General features: G+C 49.8%; 1 protein-coding gene across 1 annotated transcript in view; it reads right to left on the reverse strand.

Moving 5' to 3' along the window:
• The window catches only part of SH3GL2 (SH3 domain containing GRB2 like 2, endophilin A1), a 266,462-nt gene extending 250,139 nt beyond the window's left edge, over positions 1–16,323 (reverse strand). Inside the window, exons 1-2 of the mRNA XM_059724690.1 lie at positions 16,266–16,323; positions 14,099–14,359 (exon numbers count right to left, since the gene is read on the reverse strand). The gene's annotated coding sequence lies outside the window, so the exon portion shown is untranslated. The remainder of the gene's footprint in view (positions 1–14,098; positions 14,360–16,265) is intronic.
• Between the last annotated feature and the right edge of the window lie 446 nt (positions 16,324–16,769).

A 16,769-nucleotide genomic window follows, 5' to 3' on the forward strand; every position in this document is an offset into this window, starting at 1 on the left:
GAGAGGGGCAACATTGAGGAGCCCTAGAGCGGGGCCATATTGAAGAGCCTGAGGCGGGCATAGCGAGCCCGGCCGCAGGCTAGTGCGGCAACACCCCTCAGACTGAGGCAAGGCACTGCGGTTGCCCCCGAGAAGAAGGGGAGTAGCAGCGCGGTGAGCCGGGGTCAGAGAGGGTACCCGTGCGGTTGGCCTGAAGGACCGGAGGCCCGCTAGAGAGTCCCTGAGCAGGACCACACCGTCAGGGAAGGCCCAGAGTGGGCTGGTTGAGAGTCCCAGTGAGAGGCTGGGTATTAGAGAGAGCCCAGAGTGGGCTAGACTACAGGGGAGGCCCAGGGGTGGGCGAGATTACAGAGGAGGCCCGGGAAGCAGGCGTGCAGACATACCAATGTCTATTACATCTGCGAGGCTTGGGACATGGTATTAGGGGCTGGTAGGAGCCACGCATAGCCCATAAGGCTGGGGTGCCTGGGAAGCACCCATTGTATCGGGAGACCCCCAGGGGGTCCGGGAGAACAGCAGGGACAGAGGTCCCGAGTAGCCGTGCCCAGGGAGTCATAGGCAGCCTCCCAACCTTATATTTACCAACAAGACGTGGCGGGCGAGAATAAGAGGGTGCCTGGGGCCAGCCTGACACGGAGCGAGGGACCTCGAGGAGATCACGGCCCTCCTGCAGGACTCCGCTGTGACAACATGTTAATGGTTTCACGGGTACAAGCGCCCTCTCTGTCTTAAAATATAAAAGACAGTCCAGTTTTTCACAGTCTAGTGGCGACAACTACTGCTCTCATTTTTCAAATCTCCTCTCAAACAGGCACTACTTTTGTGAACTCTGCCAGTGTGAGTCATTTATTAAGTACCATAGGCAAATTAAAAAAGAGAAATTCCCCAAGCCCTGTGAAGTGTGAGCAACACTCACCTTTGGGTATACAAAGCTTGTATTGTCCCAAGTGTTCCAAAACTGCTGCTTCCCTTTGTTAAAGAGCATATTTGACATCACATTAGAGTGAAGATATAAATGAAATTGAAATCTCTGGCCTAAATCTTCAAAAATGGTCCACACATTTTGAGAGCACTTTAGGCACCCAGCCAGATGGGTGATACCTGAGGATTCAATTTTCAAGGATGCCTGAAAACTGCAGCTTCCCCTGGAGCTGAGTGGTGGTCTGAGAACTCAGAATTCCTGAACATCAGGCCCATGGGTGACTGGTTCCTCCTGAGTCGGGGGGGGGGGGGGGGGCACCCGCAGAAGCTGGCATCAGTGCTGACAGTAGGGATGGGGATGGCAAGCATCCGCAGATGCCACCGGCGATGTTGACAGTGGGGACAGAGATGGTGAGCACCTGCAGATGCTGCTGGCAGCATTGGCGGTGGGGATAGAGCTGGCAAGCACCTGCAGACACTGATGGCGGTGGTGGGGACAGCCCTGTTGGGGAGGCATACCCTCCCTCCCCCATGTCCCTCCTACTAGCACCTATGCTCAGGCCTGAATAGTCAAACTGGACACCCAAAATTAGTATATGCATGTGAAAGCTTGTATAATTCAATCCCAACTATGCAGCTGGCCCAATAAAAGATATCACTCTCTGAAATCCTTGCCTCTTTAAAAATAAAAGATTAAGCAATAAAGATTCACTTTATGGTGGTTGCTGTCTTTGCTTGCTTCCACAATCTACATCATAAAATTATTCTCTAATGTTATTTTTAGCTATCACTTTTGTTTTACAGCATATTATATATATATATATATATATATACATATATACATATATATATATATATATACACACACACACACACACACACACACACACACACACACACAGATGGGCGGGCCGGGAGCGGTCCGAGGTTCTCAGGGGCGCGCAGCAGGCTGTGGCCAGCAGCCCTGGCACACGGGTCGGGGAATGCAGGCCGGCGAACTAGAATTAGGCACGGACGCTTAGCGGTTGATTAAAGATTATTTTACTTACACCAAAGATGGTCGCGGTGCAGGCAGGAAAACTTGCTTGAGTTGCGGTTACAGACAGAAAAGAAGAGAGGCGGACAAGAGTTCCTTCCACGCGAACCTCTAGCCCAATCCGGTTGAAGGCTCTAAACACGCGAGCCCGTCGTGTCAACCGAAGAAAACAACTCGGAGAAAGAGCTCTGGATTCACTCACACGAAGTTTGCTAGGCTCCGTGGAACTTGCGCGCAGGGAAGGGGTTCGTCGAGGGATCGTTCGGCGACGGGGAGAGGCCAGAGGTTGATCAGACCCCTATAGCCTTCTTAACGTACACACTGGGTCCAATAGGCTCCGCAGCGCTTAGAGATCTTCACGAGACGTGAAGTTCTCCTCCTCCTGATAGTCGTGGAGTCCTCCAACTTGGGCGGAAACCGCTCAAGCCTCTTATACGGCTAGCAAGCCGATCACTAGCCGCCACGTGGGAATAATTTAGAACTGGCCAATAGTGGGACACAAATTTGCATGCGGGTGGCGGGAACTCCTTTGCACCGTGCATTTCTCTTTGCAACTAAGAAATGCACCCTGCAAAGAAAGCTCCGAGTGGCGGGAAATAATTTAGCAGTGCCGAAGCACACACACATCAAATCACACCCTTGGGTTGTGACAATAGATACCAAAAAGATGATTTCACTATATTTGTAAGAATGCATAATATTAGTACATGTACTAATCTCATTCAGTTTATATCTGTTTTGACTAACTTCAATGGTGACACTTGTCAGCTAGAGAAAAAGACAGTCGTTTTCTATCTGCTCTCTATTCTAGCATACCAAGCTATCTGTGACTTCTTTCTTGGAAAAAAACAATAGAAATAATGTTTTGAATGTACTTTACTCTCATTCGTTTTACTCATGCTTTTAGTAAATTGTAGCATATAGTAACAAATAAGTTATTTATTTATTTTCAAGAATTCATTGTCCTGTATATGAAACATATATACTTGTAGCAATATCAACTCAAATTTGGACACTGAATTTAATTGGCAAAGACTCAACTCTTATGTACAACACGTACAATGGAAAACCTAACTTTAGTCAGACAAACACAAAATAGTCCACAGGGCATTGTGGAAACAAAGGCTAGGGACAGACATTACACATAAACTGGTTTAAGTGATCAGAAACGGGTTTAAACCTGTAAAACAACAGACATTCAGTGCAAATAAAGCATGAAACTAGTTTGCAATAAACCTGGTTGAATGTACTATCAGACTTAACTGATTTGGCTTAAACTGGTTTATGCAAGGTCTATCCCAGACCTCTTCCTGGTTTAAGTTAAACCAGAGTCTCCCATCATCCCAGCATACTCTCCGGGCTGGGCGGGGCTCTCTGCTCCAGACAGCTGGGCTGTCCCCTTCCCTTTTTTCCCTGGCTGCAGTTCTGACAGACTTGTAGGCACAGCAGGGTCTACCTGACTTCCTCTGTCCACACCTCCTCACTTCTGGCTGCTCAAGCAGGGATCCCTCCCTCCCTCCCACAACATGGACATAGCTAAAAAAGCTATTTAAAAAGAGCTTGAATGCATAAGAGAGTCTTTGTGTTCTGATGGGCTGATAAATGCTGATAACAGAGCAGATAAATGCTCTGTTATCAACAACAAGGTGGGGAACCCCTCCCTAATTAAAGCATCCTTCTGGGGCCTGGACAACCCCCCCTTAGCTCAGCACTGTGGAAGGGAAGGGAGGGCTGCTTTAGCGCCCTTTAGCGCCCCTCCCCCCCCCAAGCTTCTAGCCTAAGCCACTGCAGGCATGTGCCCAAATTTCCTCAGTTCAGAGGGGGTGTCTGTGTGTTTAGAAACTGGTTCAGCCTAGTTAGGTTAAACTAACCTGCAAAGAGTGAATCAATTCAGGCTCAGGGTTTTTTAATGTCTCTCCTTAGCCTAAATCTACAATAAGACATAAAGAAGTACACTCTGAAATCTTTGAACAATCAACACCATTCAATGAGTATCTATGCATCCTTTGGCATCTATCAAAGTATTTATACAATCCTCATGCAATTATCTGATCATCTTCTGAACATGAATGGATTTTATTCTCCCACTACCACTGTGAGACAATGGAAGTAGAAACCCTACTTTTACAGAAAGAAAGTTATGGGCCAGGGTAGATTAAGCATCTTGTTCACCATAACCAACATCCAGGGATCGAGTCCCAGTTTCCTTACTTCCAGTCCACTGTCCTGTGCATTGGACAATTCTTCCCTGCAAGTATATGAACAAAAACAAGAACATCCCCAATTATGCAGCTCCCTGCCTTGAACATTTGATACATGCAATTATAATGCTTCCACATTCTCTCTCAAGTAAGGCAACACATTTGTTTGTAACAGGGCAAAGACAGCCCTGTTCCTTTGATGTTACAAAGTTGCAAGTATGGGGTGGGGAAGAGTCAGGTCAGAGACAGGGCAAAGTTAGTAAACACAGTTGGGAAGGGAATCACACCCAAGGTGAATGTTAACTGATTAGGAGCCAACAGCTACTTAAATCCACAGCAGGGGGGTTTCCTTTGCCCCCTGGGGCACAGCATGGAGAGTTTCAATGGGGACGCCAAGAGTGGCAGACTCAGTGTTGGAGCAGCTTGCTGATAAGACTGGCTAACCAGGTGGAGGTAACCATGACGACTGGTGAAGCAAGGAGGTGAGGAAGAGAGGAGAAAATTACTGGCTGAGAGAAGGTCCTACGGAGAAAGAATCCGCTGGTACCAGCAGTAAAGGGAAAAAGAGAGTGGGACTGGAGTAGAACTGATTGGCTTGGGGGAGTGGACTGCACACTGGTAGAGGGCAAAAGAAGGACTGTGAGCTGTGATAGCAGCTGGGGTTCTCCACAACCCGTGGGGAATTTACTAATAAACCTATTTTCTTTTATCCTGCTTCTGGGGTGACTTACTACACCCTCTCTCACTGTGGAATTAACTTCTTATTTTTCCTTTATTCCAAAGTGTGGCAGGCGAGCCCCAGGGAGACGGATTTCGTTATTCACCCACACCCAGCCACAAGTGGTGCATTGGCCAGGAAACAACAAATAACCCCCAGCAGGATGGAGTCCATGGAGGTCCAGAACCCTACCGATTGGCAACAAACCCACACCTTGATGTTGAGGATTTTCCGAAGACAACAAGCCCAGATGCAGGAGCTTATATGAATGAGGACACAAGAAGGTGAGGCCAGGATTTGGCTGTTCATGCAGCAACAAGACCTCAGTGAGAAAATTGAGGCACAGCAGGTACACTGGTCCCAGAAAGTGGGGGGAGCCCCAATGCCTAAGATGTGCCCTCACGATGATTTCAAAGCCTTCTTAGAGGCTTTTAAATGATCAGCTATTGCGGTAAAATGGGATCCCAACACCTGGGCTGCCTGAATAGGACCCCGGATAGGACTGGCACAAGTAGCTTACTGGGCATTAACCCGGTGTGAAGCTAGAGATTATAACAAGGTCAAAGCTGCGATCTTGTATCACCTGGAATTGACTCCTGAGACATACAGACACAAGTTTAGAGCCAAGAAGTGTGGGGAGGATCTTCAGCCATGCTTACTCAGTCTATTTTGGAGAGTCAGCCAGTCAGGAGGAAGACGAGTTAGATTTGGATCAGATAATTGGAGGAAACACCTTTAGGGAAGAGCAGACCCAGGAACCGCTCTATCAAAACATTCTGTGGGAACATCTGGCAAAGACGGAAAATGAGGTGCTGGAACCCAACCTGATGACACAGAACCCAAGATTCAAGGTAAGGGATGGCATTCTATACCACATGGAAAGGGGAAGAGATGGGGTTGAACAGACCCAGGTATTGGTGCTCCAGTCTTATTGGAGGACCCTGCTCTGAGTGGCCCATGACCTCCCTATGAGAGAGCATATGGGGAGAGATAAGACAGAGGCCAGGCTGACCAAATGGGTGTTCTGGACTGGGATCTATAAAACGGTCGAGTGGTACTGCTGGGAGCATCCAGCTTGCCAAACCACCCCAAGCTTCATTAATGTTTCTCCCATTGGCTGGGTGACACCTTTATCGGATAGCCTTGGATATAGCTGGCCCCTTTCCGCAGAGTTGGGCAGGATACCAGTTTGTCCTCATAATTGTAGATTATGCTACCCGGTTCCCAGAGGCAGTTCCACTATGGTCTGTGATAGCGCCCAAGATACCCACTTCATCAGTGCTTTGGCTATCCTGGGTAGGGATTCCCCAGGAAATCCTAACAGACCAGGGAAAAAATGACATGACAGAGAGGTGGGGGGGTACTCACCTGTCCCCCTCCAGTAGGGCAGGGTCCCCCAAATCCCGGGCAGGGCCCCCTTTTTACCCAAAGAGCAGCTTCCTCGACGGCAGGCCCACTGCGCATGCGCGCAGTTTAAAAGGGCCCGCCGACAGGGAAAAGCCCGTTAGGCTTGGAAGCGGCAAGAGACGCGCGGGTGAAAGCCTGCTGCATCCCCGCTCCCCCAAAGCCCCCCAGAAACCCTCCAGCAGCCGCGGAGCCCCCTGCCAACCCCCAGCACAGCCGGAGGTAAGTGGGGCCAGTGGAGAGAGGGGGCTAACCCCTTAGTGAGTGGGAAGAGGCGACTGAGTGGAGCCAGGCCAGGTCAAGCCCCACCCAGGCCCCTACTTCGCCCAGCCCCCCAGGGAGCCACATGACCAGAGCCACGCGAACAGACTGCGCAAACAGGCGCGCTTCTCCGCCGGCGCGTGAGTTAGTGCAGAGTTTGCACGGGAGGGTGTACGGGAGGGCCCAGGACCCTGCCTGCGCACCCCCCAGGGTAGACAGTCCCAGCCGTAGCCAGCCTACCAAAGGCATGACACGGATGGGCAAGCGCCGCACGCCGAGGATCCCCTCGGGCTCCGCGGCCCCCCCCCCCCCCCGGCACCTCAGAGACTGCCACCCAGACAGAACCACTGGTTCCGGGCTCCATGCAGACGGAGCCCCTGGCTCTCGGCTGCGGGGGCTGCCTGTCCCTTTTTCAGGCTCTGGGGCCTGGGAGCATGGTGACCTCCCCTTGTGGGGTCTGCTCCCTTTTGGGGTCTCTGGCACGCCAGCTGGAGGAGCTCCAGGCCACAGTCCAGAGACTGCGTGCCATCAGGGACTGCGAGCGGGAGATAGACTCCTACTGCCAGGCCCTTCTCCCCCAGGAGGCGGAGGGTAGACCACAGTCTCCCTCCAGGCCAAAGGAGGACTCCAGGACCTCCCGCTTTGTCCAGCCAGGGGCATGGACCAAGGTGGTCAAGGGCCCTAAGGCCCACCGCACCAAGGCCCCTGCCCCACCAGAGCTGAGCAACAGGTACGCACCTCTTGCCGCTCCAGCAGAACCTGCTGAGTTGCCAGCTCCCACAGGCAACATGGGCCCAACTGCAGCTACCGCCCTTGCTCTCCCCAAGACAAAACATAAGGTGTTTGTTGTTGGAGACTCCCTCCTGAGGGGGACTGAGGGGGCAATCTGCCACCCCGACCCCTTAGCCCGGGAAGTCTGCTGCTTCTCGGGGGCCCGCATCCGGGACATTGCGGAGAGGATCCCAAAGCTCCTGAAACCCACAGACCACTATCCCATGCTTCTTATTCATGTGGGCACCAATGACACGGCTCGGAGCGCTCCTAGCTGGGTTATGAGGCACTACAGGGATTTGGGAGCGGGGCTAAAGAGTCTGGGGGCACAGGTGGTGTTCTCGTCGATCCTCCCAGTCTCAGCCTATGGGCTGAGGAGGGAGAGGAGGATCCATGTGGTCAACCAAAGACTGCAGCGCTGGTGTCGTCGGGAAGGCTTTGGCTTTCATGACCACAGCCCGCTCTTTCGCGAGAGAGGCAGCGAGCTGCTGGGAAGAGATGGCCTCCACCTCTCTCCCCTAGGGAGGAGGCTCTTCTCAGCCAGACTGGCTGACCTGCTCCACCAGGCTTTAAACTAAGCCTGCTGGGGGATGGGGGGACTACCTCCACTGCTGGCCCGCTGAGCAATCCTTGCAAAGCCAGCAGGTCAAGGCACTGAAGGGAGCCCACCCCTGCCCCAGCCCTGGTAAAATCTGTGGGCAAGGAAGGAGCCCCCCAGGGGACACTTGCCTGCCTGTACACAAATGCCAGGAGCTTGGGGAACAAGCAGAAGGAGCTCATCCTCCTGCTCAATGCAAATAATTATGATGTCATAGGGATAACGGAGACCTGGTGGGACTCCACCCGTGACTGGACCACGGGTATAGATGGCTATACCCTCTACAGGAGGGATCCTGTAGATAAAAGGGGCGGGGGTGTAACTCTCTATGATAAGGAAAGCTACACGTTCCTGCAAGCCGATATTGGCGACCAGGGTGGACGACTGGAGACCCTCTGGGTTAAAATCCATGGGGAACACGGCACAGGGGACACAATGGTGGGAGTCTACTATAGACCTCCCACCCAAAGTCTTGAGCTTGACCAGGAGTTTGCCCGGGAACTGGCTGAGGCAGCATGCTCCAGGACCATGGTTGTCATGGGTCACTTCAATTACCCAGACATCTTGTGGGAGGATCGCTCAGCAAAATCTGAGCAGTCGCAAAGCTTCCTCTCGTGCGTGGATGACCTCTACCTGACTCAAGAAGTCTATGGGCCAACGAGAGGCAAAGCGGTGCTCGACCTGGTACTGGCTACTGGGGATGACCTGGTCGGCAACCTAGCGATTGATGGGAAGCTGGGTGACAGCGACCATGAGCTGATCACTTTCACCATCCGCCGAAAAGCTGGCAAGTCAGTCAGCAACACGGAAGTACTTGACTTCAGGAAAGCCAACTTTGACAAGCTCAGGAGGCTTGTCAGTGAGGCCCTAAGGGACCATGACCATGGGGAGAGGGGAGTTCAAGAAGAGTGGTTGCTCCTCAAGGGAGCGATCTTCAATGCACAAACTAAGTCTATTCCATCTCGGAGGAAAGGCAGCAAGAGGGCACAGCAGCCCCCCTGGCTCTCCAGGGACCTAGCAGACCTCCTGAGGCTAAAAAGAAAGGCCTACAAAGGATGGAGGATGGGAGTCACCTCCAAGGAGGATTATTCTGCACTGGTCCGGTCCTGTAGGGAGCTGACCAGGAAAGCCAAGGCTGCAACTGAACTCCAGCTAGCTTTGAGCATCAAGGACAATAAAAAGTCCTTTTTCAGATATGTGGGGAGCCGGAGGAAAAGCAGGGGCAACATTGGACCCCTGCTGAACCAGATGGGGCAACTGAAAACTGACGCCCAGGAAAAAGCCAACCTATTAAATAGGTACTTTGCGTCGGTCTTTCATCAGTCCCATGGGATGCCCATGCCCGCTAAGGGACAGGGAAGTCCGGGTGAGGGTGATCCCCTGCCCTCCATTAATACTGACTTCGTGAAGGAACATCTTGAGAAGCTGGATACCTTCTAGTCAGCCGGCCCTGACAATCTTCACCCCAGGGTACTCAAGGAGCTGGCGAGCATCATAGCCCAGCCTCTAGCATGGATCTTTGAAAACTCTTGGCGCTCTGGTGTAATGCCCGAAGACTGGAAGAAGGCCAATGTGGTGCCTATCTTCAAGAAAGGGAGGAAAGTGGATCCAGCTAACTATAGGCCCATTATCCTGACTTCTATCCTGGGGAAGATCTTAGAAAAGTTTATTAAAGAGGCCATCCTTAATGGACTGGCTGACGCCAACATCTTAAGGGATAGCCAGCACGGGTTTGTTGAGGGTAAGTCTTGCTTGACCAATCTCATTTCCTTCTACGACCAGGTGACCTATCACCTGGACAAGGGAGATGAGATTGATGTCATATATCTTGACTTCAAAAAAGCCTTCGATCTGGTGTCCCATGATCACCTCTTGGAGAAACTAGCCAATTGTCACCTTGGGTCCTTCACGATCCACCGGCTGGAAAATTGGCTCCGGGGTCGGACCCAGAGGGTAGTAATTGATGGAAGTCACTCATCATGGTGTCCTGTGACCAGTGGGGTCCCCCAAGGCTCTGTCCTTGGACCCATACTGTTCAACATCTTCATTAATGATGTGGACACTGGAGTCAGAAGCGGACTGGCCAAGTTCACCGATGATACCAAACTTTGGGGAAAAGCATCCACACCAGAAGACAGGCGGGTGATCCAGGCTGACCTGGACAGGCTCAGCAAGTGGGCGGACGAGAATCTGATGGTGTTCAACGCCGATAAATGCAAGGTTCTCCACCTTGGGAAGAAAAACCCGCAGCATCCTTATAGGCTTGGCAGTGCTATGTTGGCTAACACTATGCAAGAAAGAGACTTGGGGGTCATCATTGACCACAAGATGAACATGAGCCTGCAATGCGATGCTGCGGCTAGTAAAGCGACCAAAACGCTGGCTTGTATCCATAGATGCTTCTCAAGCAAATCCCGGCACGTCATTTTCCCCTTGTACTCAGCCTTGGTGAGGCCGCAGCTGGAGTACTGCGTCCAGTTTTTGGGCTCCACAATTCAAAAAGGATATGGAGAAGCTTGAGAGAGTCCAGAGAAGAGCCACGCACATGATCAGAGGTCAGGGAAGCAGACCCTACGATGACAGGCTGAGCGCCCTGGGGCTCTTTAGCCTGGAAAAGCGCAGGCTGAGGGGTGATCTGATGGCCACCTATAAGTTTACCAGGGGTGACCACCAGTATCTGGGGGAACGTTTGTTCACCAGAGCGCCCCAAGGGATGACGACTAGGTCGAATGGTCATAAACTACTGCAAGACCGTTTCAGGCTGGACATAAGGAAGAATTTCTTTACTGTCCGAGCCCCCAAGGTCTGGAACAGCCTGCCACCGGAGGTGGTTCAAGCGCCTACATAGAACACCTTCAAGAGCAAACTGGATGCTTATCTTGCTGGGATCCTATGACCCCAGCTGACTTCCTGCCCTTTGGGCAGGGGGCTGGACTCGATGATCTGCCGAGGTCCCTTCCAGCCCTAATGTCTATGAAATCTATGACTGCGGTCTGTAAGATAATGCAGGTCAGACAACTCTGTACATCGATGTACCATGCACAAACAGATGGTCTTGTGGAGTGCTTTAATCATACTCTCAAAAACCATGATTTGAGCTGCAATACAAGGAGAGCCTAGTAAGTGGGAGGAAATGTTGCCACCTTTGTTGTTTTCAGTAAGGGAGGCCCCACAGGTGTCTAACTCAATATTCGCCCCTTGAGTTGGTCCATGGGCACCAGCCCAGAGGACTAATTGACCTCATATGTGAAGGATGGATTGAGTCAGAACCAGGACTGTCAGTGCCCCCAAAAGTGGTAACTGATTTTAGGAAGACTGGAGAAGGCTAGGAGCATCACACAGGAAATCCTGGGATGGAACCAGGTAAGGTAGAAATGCTTATACGACCATCACACCCAAGAAAGAGAACTTCAAGAAGGGTACCAGGTGCTGGTGATGCTACCAGATGATACCCACAAATTTGCTGGCACATTGGCAGGGACCCTTTTGGGTGGTTAGGAAGGTGGGTACAGTGGATTATGAGGTGTTGAGGATGGAACTTAAATGAAGGAAACATATTTATCACATCAACGTTTTGAAAAAAAGTGGCACCTACAGGAGGGGTAGCTCATGCAGAAAAGCAGGGACTTAGATGACCTGGGAGGTACAGAGCTCTCTCCAGAGGTGGGGAGGTTCCCAGTGACGGAGGATAGGCAAGAAAGAGACCAATAGAAGGAGATGGAGGAAATAATAAATGAATTCCAAGATGTTTTCAAGGAAACCTCAGGGGTGGTATGAGGCATCGAACATAGGATCAAGACTTTCCAGAAGGTGAATTGGGGTAGCTGAGTTTGATGCATTCTCCATGCCCAAAATAGATGACATGCTGGAGAAAATTGGGACTGCCAGATGCATCACAACAATAGACTTCACAAAGGGGTACTGGCAGATACCCATGGGAAAGGAAGATCAAAAGAAGATGGCCTTTGGTACCCCATGGGAACTGTTTCATTTTAAGTAGATGCCCTTTGGGCTACACAGGGCAGCAGCCTCATTTCAGAGGTTGATGGACAGGGTCCTGGCCCCCCCACCAGGAATATGCATCCAGCTACATAGATGATCTTTTCAGAAGAATGGGGACAGCATTGCCAACATCTGCAGGCTGTCCTGTCAGAACTACTCAAGCTGGGTCTGACGGCAAACGCAAAGAAATGCTCTCTCAGGAAATGTGAAATCCAGTACTTGGGGTTCATTGTGGGTCAAGGCAGAATCCAGCCAATAGCTGATAAGGTTGATGCCCTGGAGCAATATACGCTCCCCAAGACTTTGAAACAACTGAGATCCTTTCTGGGGATTGCTAACTACTACTGCCAGTTCATAAGAGATTTCCCTCACATAGCAACCCCACTTATACACCTAACCACAGGGAAGAAAAATCTGGTCAGATGGAATGACCAAGCAGTTCAGGCCTTTGAAGACATCAGATGTGCCTTATGGCAGGCACTGGTATTGTATACCCCAAATTTTCAGAAAACATTTTATAGATGGATGCTTCAGGCACAGCCTTAGGAGCTATCCTGTTCCAAAAGGAGTGCAGGGAGGAAAGACCAGTGGCTTATGCAAGCAAGCGGCTATCACCTCCAGAAACCTGTTATTTCACTATCAAGTGCAAGTGCTTAGCTATTCGCTGAGGGGGTGGAACTATTTAGGTATTATCTGCTGGGAAGATTTGTTTTAATAACTGATCATGCCCCGCTCAAATGGTTTCAGTCAGCTAAAACTGAAAATGCACATTTAACAAGGTGGTCTTTAGCCTTACAGCCTTTTTATTTTTCAGTGGAGCACTGGGCTAGCAGGGCCAATGTAGCTGCCAATTTCCTGTCACAACCTGAAGGATGAGGTGCTGCCACTCATGACTTGTCCCTGACAAATGCAACAGAAAAAGGAATGCTCATCATAGTTTTGTTCTTTATTTTCAGAAAAGAGGGGGAAGGTGTGTAACAGGGAAAAGACAGCCCTGATCCTTTGATGTTACAAAGTTGAAAGGCGGGGGGGGGGGGGGGGGGGGGGCGCGGGGGAAGAGTCGGGTCAGGGACCCAGTAAAGTTAATTACTTAGTAAACACAGTTGGGAAGGGGATCTCACCCTGGGTGAATGTTAACTGATTTGGAGCCAGCAGCTACTTAAGTCCACAGCAGGGGGTTTTCCTTTGCCCCTGGGGACAGCTTGGAGAGATTCAATGGGGACACTGGGAGCAGCAGACTCTGCTGGAGCAGCTTACTGAGAAGACTGGGTAACCGGGTGGAGGTAACCACGGCAACCGACAAAGCAAGGAGGTAAGGAAGAGAAGAGAAAAATTACTTCCTGAGAGAAGGTCCCACGGAGAAAGGATCCACTGGTACAGGCAGGAAAGAGAAAAAAAGAGTGGGACTGGAGTAGAGGTGACTGGCTTGGGGGAATGGACTGCACAGTGGTGGAGGGCGAAAGGAAGACTGTGAGCTGTGAGAACAGCTGGGGTGCTTCACAACCTTCAGGGAATTTACTAATAAACTAATTTTCTTTTACCCTGCTTCTGGGGTGATTTACTATACCTTCTCTCGTTGGGGAATTAACTTCTGGTTCTTCCATCATTCCAAATCATGGCAGGCGAGCCCCAGGGAGAGAGATTTTGTTATTCACTCCCACCTGGCCACATTATTCATTAAAAAGAAACATATTAGCTACCTCTCTATGTAGAAATAAAACCAAGATACAAGCAACAAACTCCAGGCAAGAAAAAGTAGAAAAGGTGTGGGTTGAGACATGCAGGCTAGAAGAATGTCCTTAAATGACGGGAGTTGTTTCATACAAAACAAACATTCTCCTCCTAGCACTGAAAGTTTACAACTTTACCTAAACACCTGGGAGAAAAAAAACAAAAACAAACTGTTTCTGTAACAAATATACCATAAAATATCCAATGAAAGTCCCAAAAGATTTATCCCTCCTATCATGTTTCCAGTTCTTTCTATTTACAACTTTGATTTTCTTTCCTTTTCTTTCCACATGATGAGTCCTACAAAATAAAGGTCTTCTCATAAAGATACGCAATGCTTAATTAGACACAATACCAAAACCTTGATGTTTCCCCACATTAAAAAAATGCTTGCTAAACAACCACAAGGTCTTTCTTGCCAGGCTCAACAGTGACTAGGAGATATCAATAATTACCTGCAGTACCTTTGAAGGCACTCTTTATTTTCTTCATGGTAGATAACAGCCTTTCTTGACAGTATTGTGTTCCCACTGTGCTGCTGTCCCTCTGGAAAATATGCTGTCCCTGTAGAAGATACTTTCATCGCTCTTTTCTGTATTGAGTATAACTTTCTTCTCTTCCTCTTGTTCTTCAGAATATACTCTCTCTATACACACTTTAAAAAGTGCCACAGGACTTGAGTAGTAAGCTGATGTGGTTTTGTGTATGCTGGGAAGCTGAGTATGTGCAAAACACAAAACACAAATTCATTCATAACTTATTCCTATAGGTTGTTGTCTGCCTCTCAAGCAGTTTCTCCCATGTGGTTAGGGAGTTCTAGTAAACCTGTTTTTGGGGTACTATCTATAAAGTGGCTGTGGGTAGATGATGGTCTATTCTATAATGCTATCTAGCTATAGAGTGTGTACTTGCCCCTCTGAATGGTCAGTTCCTATTCACATTATCTGCTGATGCACAGATCCAGCTGTCCCTCCATAGCACCCACTTCACTGATCTTTTTAAAGAAGGCTCCTGCATGGTGTCCCAGGGACACAGGAGCCCCTTGTATAACTATTCTGCTAATGTCCTTGCTTTGGAGCCTGAAGCAGTACAGAGGTCTTTGTACTGCTGCTCAGCCCAGCTCTGAATTTCAGCCTACTGAAACAGGAACTGTGTGGAAATCGACCAGATAACTGCAGTGGATTTGACTAGCTTTAGTCAAGTCCACTGCAGTTATCTGGTCAATTCTTTGCCACTGCCAGTCAGGATAAATTGGGTTTCTCACCCGATTTATCCTGACTGGCAGTGGCAAAGAATCAAGCTAAATGTCTCATATTCTGCCTCTTGCCTATCAGTACCAGATCGGCTACACTAAGCAGATAGATGTTAACACTTCCACGCTATCAACTCCCAGGAGGCAGAGCACTGCAAAGAGGTAAGCACAATTTTTACTTGCCTAAATTACCTAATGCTTACCACAATCTGTACATCAGAGGGCAGTCCCACCAGCAAAATACCATGTAAGCAAGCCTTTTGGGCAGAGAGCAATGTGGCAGTCTGGGGGAAATTTATGATAGTTGTATGGATTGTGTAATCCAGGCATAAAAATCTAGAGCTGCCTGATTCATTAAAAATCCTGAATACTTTTTCCTCATTATCTGCCATGACCACAAAATGAGCATAAACTCTTACTTAGACTTTCATCCATGCTAGTATTTCCAGCTGATAAGTGAACATTGTTCATTCCCCTAGCCTGTCTTTCACCCACTGACTCCTTAATCTTCACTGACTGGCTTTTTTGCATGCATACCAGCCTCTGGCTTATTTACTATTTATTCCATCCAGGAAGACCACACACCAATTGCAGATGCTTCCTCAGCCTGACAAAGGGTATTTATAACTGGATGTCATGGGATAGGGTCCCTAAGGATGGCCGTGTTACCCCTAATGCCCCATGACCATGCCAATTAGGCCCAATGGGCACCTTCTATTCTCACCCGCCACGTCTTGATGTAATTATAAAAAAAAGGGAGGCTGTCTTCCAGTCTACTTGGACATGGTTCTGATAGACCTTCTGAACCCCGTGGGTTCCCAGACCCCTTGTGGGTCCCGTTTCACAATGGATGTCTCGGGACACCCCAGCCTTATGGGCTATATGCATGGCTCCAAACTGTCCCTTTACCACGCCCCAAGCCTCGCAGATGGTATTGACACAACGTCCCCCCGAGGCCTTAGTTTCATTCAGCCCTTGGGCTGTTACAGGGCTCTCCGCATCCCTGTCTCAGTCTCTGCACCCACACTGGCAAGGGGGTCTGTTCACCCCCCCCCCGAACACTGCGCCCTCTGGCGCTGGGGCCTGTGCACCCCAAATACTGTGCTCTCTCTGGTGCCAGGGCCTGCGCACCCTGAATACTGTGCTCTCTCTGGTGCCGGGGCCTGCACACCCCAAATACCACGCCCTCTCTGGCTCTGGGGTCCCCACACTGTAGTGGGTCCTAATGAGGCCTCTTCCTTCCCCAATAGCCTCGCCCAAACCACCGGTGTTCCAAACAAAAGTAAAAAATGCAAGCCCCTAGGCTATACCATAACTCAAACTGCACAAGGTATGCTCTGCCCCTTAACATTACCAAGAGCAGAACTTACAGTCAGGCCTCTTCCCTTCACTTCCTCTAGGAGGTCTCCTTCCCCCTTGGCCACTGGTAGAGAACTGCCCTCCCCAGTTCCAGCCTGGGGTTTATATGGGCCCAGAGCCCTGTCCCTTCTGGTCAGCTGACTAGGTGCAGGTGCAGGCTAATTTGCTCACTAGCTTGTTGCCCTGGTAACCTGCACCTGGGCTTCTGCCTGTCTCTTTGGGCTCTCCCCAGGCAGTTTCTTCTCTTCTAGGAGCAGGCACCTTAGTGCCCTGTGACACTGGAAAGCTTGAAAGGAAGAATTTTTCCAACCATTTGAGTTGGTCTAGTGAGATATCAGATTTACCCAAAGAACCTTATCTGCCATTGTACTTTCAGTTTGTAATATTAATGTGAAGACATGCCTTTAACATGGCTGATTCTAAAAAATTATGGAGCTTCTAAGGAAATTATTTTATTGGTCCCCCAAGCTACAAGACCCAACATTCATTGCATAACCAACTTCCATCCCAGCCCC

This window comes from Alligator mississippiensis, chromosome 3 (assembly GCF_030867095.1).
Source record: "Alligator mississippiensis isolate rAllMis1 chromosome 3, rAllMis1, whole genome shotgun sequence".
Taxonomy (NCBI): Eukaryota; Metazoa; Chordata; order Crocodylia; family Alligatoridae; genus Alligator; species Alligator mississippiensis.